This window comes from Diplotaxodon limnothrissa, linkage group LG2 (genome assembly GCF_057381915.1).
Source record: "Diplotaxodon limnothrissa isolate DT_005_m linkage group LG2, D_limnothrissa_male_GT1.1, whole genome shotgun sequence".
NCBI lineage: Eukaryota > Metazoa > Chordata > Actinopteri > Cichliformes > Cichlidae > Diplotaxodon > Diplotaxodon limnothrissa.
In genome coordinates, this window is record NC_140597.1 from 26,539,256 (window position 1) to 26,546,595 (window position 7,340).

Consider the following 7,340-nt stretch of genomic DNA (forward strand, 5'->3'; position numbering starts at 1 on the left):
AGTTTATTAACCTGGATTCAAAGTTATAGCACGTCCGTGTCTTTCCATTTAAGCACGAGGGGTCCATTGCCCACAAATCTTGATAATTAAAGCATAAAACATCAATAGTAAAGTGTATCTCTGTGCAGACAGTATGAGGTCTGAGGAGGCTGCTAGTAAGGCAGCAACTGCCATGTGGTTGTACTGCAGGGGTTGTACTCATCATTACTGTTGGCTTCAGCTGATGCTACTGACATGACTTGTATAAGTGAATCAGTGCCGCTGTGAGACCTTCCAACTGGTAGCTAAATCACAGGACAAACCATATCCCCCATAAAGCATCTCTCCTGCATTTATCCTCTGTCATCTGTAACAGACCCTGCTCTTTTTCAAACACAGCATAGTGAAGTATGGCCGAGTCAGCATTTTCAGACACCAGACTTGTGTCTCTGCGTTGGCTCATAGCTATGTTATTCCCTACAATGTCTGGTATTTGAAAGAAGTTTAATTTTGAAGTGCATGGATAATGAGATGAAAATATAATTTGTGGCGGGGACAATTATGATGGGTGCCTGTGTGTGCTATATATGAAGTAGGACTGTGTCATACCCAGCTGCGTTTATACACTTTTTGTTTTTTCCTGTATTCTTAGAGAAAAGAAAAGTTCATTTGTCACGGTTCTGGGTCAGTTTGACCCAGTATTTTGAGATATGTTTTGGTTTATTTTTGAATGATGGATTGTTCTTTATGTTTCTCTGGTGCTTTGTTGGGTTTTATGTTGAATCTGCATTTCAAGTTACTTTGGTGTGTTTGATTGTTTCCTTATTCTTTTAGTGCTTGTGATGATGATGATGATTATGATGATGTTCTATGTTCCAGCTTATTCTGGTTTATTTTTAGTTCTGCCCGTGTTAAGTCTGTGTTTCTTAGTCTGCGCCCTTGTGTCTTATTTCCTGTTTTATTGTGAAAGTCTATGTCTATGTTAGTCCAATTTCTCCTAGCTGTGTCTCCCTCCTATTGCCCATTCCCTGATTACCACCCTGTGTATATTAGCCCTGTGTTTTCCTGTGCTCAGTGTCACGTCGTACCCTCAGAATTATGCCTGTGTGTTCAGTTCTCAGTGTCATTGTTCAGTTCATGTTTTTGTTTATCACCAGCAATAAAGCTAAGGTTCTCAGTTTCAATTCAGTCTCAGAGTCTCGCATTTGGATCCTCCTCTCCATCCGCCTGCACACAGAGCCCTGACATCATTAGATAATTTCAAATCGTCATTTAGGCTATTATTACACAATCCAATACACCAATTGAAATACGGATGTTCTTATAAAAGGTCAAAAAGTAACATGTCAGCCATGTGTGAGACAGTCATGAACACACATCATTTTTGTGCCTAAATACATGAAAAAAAGACCTTTTTTAATGATTATCCTAAATGCTAACAATGCAGCAAGATAAAACCTGGAGCATAGCAAATGCAAACAGAATCACGCTAACCTTAAATTTACTTTGGTTAAATAAAGCTCACGATCCTTATTTCTAGATCATTTTCAAAAATAAATCTATATATTAAACAAGGAAAAAAATCAGAAGATTCAGATTTTATTACATCATTATGGTCATAGTTCAGCTGTGGATTTAACACAGCCTGTTAATGGCTCAAAACAAATGGATAACACACAGTTAGTTAAAATTTAAACAATTATACAGTATTAATTGTCAGTTATCTATCCATCGATCTTCTTCTGCCCATTCAATTCATAATCGTAGAGCCTATCTCAGCACTCATATGGCAAAAGGCAGGGTGCACCCTGCAGAGGTTGCCAATCTATCATAAGGCTAACATTCACACCTCCAGCCAATTTAGCCTTACATGCATGTCTGTGGGAAGAAACTGGAGTACCTGGAAAGAACCCTAAACATGGGTACACATCCACACAGAAAGGCCTCAGGTGGCCAAAGATTTGAACTCAGGACATTACCTGTCAGGTTATTCTAACTACCACTCCAAGATGCCCTCCCTGTGTTATAGTACCGTGCAAGTCTGTGCAAAAGTAGTGTGTCACCCATATTTCTTGAAATTTTGCTAGAAAAGATGGGAAATAGATGGAGTGATATGTATTCTTAGACAGGCTTTCTTGTAATTTCTATAAGAAAATTTCAGGAATAGTTCTCCAGAGATATTCCAAAGCTCTGGATGCTGGATGAACACAGTGCTCCGCTATACATGTATAATTTTTGCTGAAATGGGAATGTGTTTGGGATCATTGTAATGCTGAAAAATAAATGAAAATATTGCTAATCCGATTCTTTCCAGATGGTATTGCACAATGGATCAAAATCGGACTTTTCTGCATACATAATTCCATCAATTCTGACAAGATCACCACATGATAAAATGCAGCACCAAACCAGGAAAGAGTCTCCATCATGTTTACAGATGGTTTTAGATACTTCTTGTTGTACCTCTCTCCTGACCTCCTCAGAACGTGACGATTATGATGATGATGAGTTGGGCTAAAAGTTTCATATTTGGATTCATCACTCCATCAGATCTGTTGCCGGTGATTTTCAGTCCAGCTCTTGTGTAATTTGGCATACATCAGCATTTTCTTACTGTTTCCCTTTCTTAAGAATAACTTCTTGAAAGCCACTCTTCTACTGAGACCATTTCTGACTAGGCTTCAGTGAACAGTAGATGGATCAGCTGAATGGCCAGATGCATCTCTCAGGTCATGTGTCAGGTCTTTGCTGGAATTTTTTCCTATTTCTTAAGGAAATGACATGATACTGTTCATGTGCTGTAGATAGTTTTTAAGCCTGCCAATTCTTTTTTGTCCTTCAGTTGTCCAGTTTCTTCAAATTTTCAAGGACAGACTGCATACCATTCTCAGCCATGTTTCCAAATAGCTCACTGGAATCAACTTATTGGTGCAAAAATACTCAGTCAAACTGTGTCATCTTTTCATTATCTGGTAAAGAAATGGGAACAAAATTGTGTGTTTTGGAGACAGTACTCAAAGTACTTAAAGACACAATTAGATCTTTGCTAAGTTGTCTGCAATGTGTAAAGACAACACCAGTTGAGTGGCACATGAACAGTATCATGTCATTTCCTTAAGAAATAGGAAAAAATTCAAGCAAAGACCTGACACATGACCTTGAGTTGAGTGGATTTTTTTTTTGTACATGAGTGATTTATTCGTCAGTGTTAAGTGGTTTAACAGACGCACAGAAACCAAAAAAACATTTGTCTGAAAATAGTCAGGTACAAGGAGTGGACTGAAAATGACTGAAAAAGCAGCAGGTGTGCAAAGAAAAACTTCGAAAGAGCTTCAGAAAGCCTGGAGAACTACTGCTCAGATCACCAATAACTACAAGACAGTAAAACTCCTTGGAAGCATAATATAAAGAGATGAGGGGTGGCTCAAGGCTTTTGCACAGTTCTGCCCTTTATCATTTTATTGTGGTGCAGGGATGCGACAAAAGGACTGGACAGGCAAACATTTGAGACAGTGGGGGCCTTTAGATAACCGATTCAGAAAGGGATAAACTATGATTGAGAAGTTGTTACATACAGTATGTGCACAACTGTGTTTGTATTTGAACACGCAAATCAGAGGATGCACAGTATGAAAAGTGTAAGATTTCATTTTAAAACGAATTCTGCAATTAATAAAGTAATGCACTGGTGCACCTTTATAGACAACATAACAAATTCAAGAATATTAAGAACAAATATCAGGAAAATGTCAGTGTAGCCACATTTTCAAAAGTCTTGGGGAGCACAGTGTACAAAGCAGGAGAGACACTATCTCAAGGTGCACAAGTGGATTAGTGAACTCACCACACACTGGGACAGCTGGAGTTGCCAAATTTGAGGGCAGGATCTCCTCAGCAGATTTCCATTTGTTTTGCCATTTTCAGTGAGCTCATACTTTAAAGCTAGCTGCACAAACTGATGAATGACTTCTTCGTAGTTCCAAATAGACATAAGGGACATGAGCAAACCTGACTTGCTTTGGCTCAAACGCTACAAAATCATCAGTCTAGATGTGATTTCAATCAGCCACCTATCCCCAGTGGGATCAGTTTCCTCAGTAATGCTAGTTTTGTCAGAGGCATTATGCTACAGTTAGCTAAATTAACACGAGCTAGGCTGTTACTGTAATGACTTTTTGCCAGTGTAGATGTCTATATTACTAATTTGTACTTATAGTTGTTAGAATATGTCAGTAGAATTCACAAACTGGACAAGTAGTCCCTGCGTGGACCATACAAGTCCATATAAGAATAGATAAAATTTTTAACATGTGGTTATTTGCTTTCTGTCTGACTTTTATTTTGATAATGTGCTTTTTGGTAAACTTTCGCTGGCAGATGCAGTTAAATTAAGTTAGCTTGTTCCAACTTATTTCTACATGCTACATGAACAAGAATGAGGGCTAGTCAGTATAACAATTTGTTAAATAATGAAAATGACTTAATGATTTATGATTTATTCAACTACTTTTTAACTAAATAACACCTGATAATTCATACTTACTGGGATATGGCAATACATTTGCTGTTAAACGACACATCAGAAGAAGTATGTGTTACTACAGGGAAGTTACAACCACTGTCACACTGTGATATTACATGTTGCTATACAAAAAGGGGATAAATGCAATGTCAAAGACTACAACATCAGTCAAAGAATGGTGGAAGTTCTTAAAAGCCCTTAAAAAAATAAAAGAAAGCATGCTCTGCCAGGTAAAAAAAATATCACTGCTCATTTGAAAGCACGTGCACTATTGCTTGAAGACCTTTCTGTTTGAGATTCCCCACTTTCATAGCCACACAGATTAAATAGTCCTGTGTTTAGAATGTAATAGGGCCAAAAAAAAAGCAAAAACTCTGGACTGTTAAGTCAAGGCCGCCATCAATCAAGTCACCAACTCAACTGGACACTGTGATTGTACATGCAGTCCTCGCAGATGGAAATGTAATATTTTGACTAATAATGTGTGAGTTGAAGGAAAATCAAATCACCTCTGGGTGATTGAAAAAGTTATTGGAACAAAATTTGTTTAAGCATGATACAAATGGCAGGTCCAAAAGAAAAAATGTTGGTTCATTACAAGAACTAATGTTGGAAAAATGAACCCGCGGTGTTTTTTTTTCAAGCTGGCATGCAGTTAAGGCTAACAATTGGTCTTTCACCAGTTTTTGGGCTGCTAAAGGCACTTTTGTCAATGGCTTGCCATTATTTCATTGACATAAGTCATGTTTTCTTAATCTCTAATTACTCTGCAATTGCAAACCAGCTGTAAAATCACAAGTGTGGCCCTTTTCTAAATGCTGTTGGCATGAGCTGCCAAAAATGTCCCAGCACTTTCTTTCTTTATTCTTTATATAATTAAAGTGAAACTGCTGGAGGTCATTGAGAGCATTCTCACTGCATATCCACTGTAAATGCAGATCCATGCATCAACCTCATATAAGGCCACTGATGGAATCTACACTAATCAAATAAACAGCTTTATAATAATGAATCTATAAACGGCTTCAATAGGAAATAGTAAAGCTTTGGCTAAGCGCTTGATTGTAGATGGCTAGGTTTTCCAGGTGCTTGATTGCAGTTCCAGTGAAAACAACTTTTTTGGATAATTGTCCTGCCATCTCTCTACCTCCCAAGTGATCCATTTTGTGAGAGACAGAGAGAATAGAGAAGACAGAATCCTGGAAAAAAAAAAATTAGGCATCGGACCGTTTTCCTCCAAGCATTTCTCATTCAAGTTAGACAAAAACTGCAAGACTAAGTCACATAGAAAAGAAAGATACAGATACTATAGTCTAGCACTTCCAACACAAGGCGCATACTGGAAAACTTTTTGAGGGAGTGCCTGGCACGGTTGGCACAGTGCCGTGGCCTGTGCTGCCTGGTGCATGCCACTCATTTCTGCGTGAAGCTGAAGCTGTCGCCACATGGACAGCTGGCTGAGGCCTGTGCAGCCCCACAAACAGCCACATCCTTTTTACAACATCAGTTTGAATGCATAATGTCCATAGGATCTGCATCAGTTTACCCTCTCTAAATCACTACCATAGACATTTGTCTCGAGACTGTGAAACTGACCTTAGACTAGTGCCTGGAAACAAAATGACACCCTCCGGCATTCCACAGCAGTGCAGCAGGACTCTGTCCTGAGTTAGATGAGCCTGCTTTCAATCAGCTCACATCAGGCTGTATATCAGGTCTAATTAGTGTTTGTGGGGCCTGCAGCACAGAGCTTGTTGTGAGACATGAGCTTTCCGTGCACTGCAAGCTCTCCCCTGCACGGCACAACCAGACCTCGTGCCTATACAGCATGTATTGCGTGGGATGTGACGCACAAGTTTTATGGGCTCTCTATTTCTCATCTTAACAGCACATGTGTCACAGTCTGAATAAGATTCCACAACAACTGGATCAAAAACATGAAACACGGACAGCCGTATCCGTGCTGCCCTCGCACACACATCACGGTGCTCATCAGTGCTAAACGTCTTCCAAAGCTTACAAGAGTGGGTGGATTTAAACTTTTAAAAGACAACAGAGGGCTGCAAGGAAGGGGATTTGTGGGGAAAAGTTCATATGATATGTCACTGTACAATGCACACATTGTAAAATAAACTTTAAGACTACAGGGGGAAAAAGCTGCGAAGCATAGGTGTAACATAGGTGTGGGTTTCTGAGAATGGAACAATACCTAAGAATTTAACGCTTTTATCTGTTAGGATAGATTATTTATGTTTATTTTCAGGAAAACACATCCTTAAAGCTCCACTTGTTGGTATTTTTGCAGTTAGTTTTAATAATTCATAATCAGATTTTTGTGCTGACAAATGCACAGAAAACTTCTGCAACTCAGCTGTTCTCAGTAATTCAGAGCTGTTTTGTGTCCCTCAGTGCATTGTTTTGGTTTTATGATCCAAATTGTTACTGCTTTGCCTCAATCTTACCGCTGTTATGATGACAGTGAGAACTGTTTGTCAGAAGTTGGCAGAGACTGAATGTTAGACTTAGATTCGGGTGGATACAAACATGACTCCAGATGACGCATGCTGGATGTGTACATAAGAAAAATGTTGCTAACATTTTCATCACAAAATCATAAAGGAGAGAGTTATGCTAATTTGCATCTCTGTCATTTTATTCTTGGACCCTGCTGGTTTAGCTTTGCATGATTTGGTATTCAAGATAACTTTTATTTATCTTAAACAGACCCAGGCTGCAGCGCCTCAGTTCATATACTGCTAAAAAAAAAATAGAAAAACTTGTTAGTCAGAGCATAAGTCAGTTAAACTTCTGTGATAGTGATCTGGTCAGTTAAGTAGCT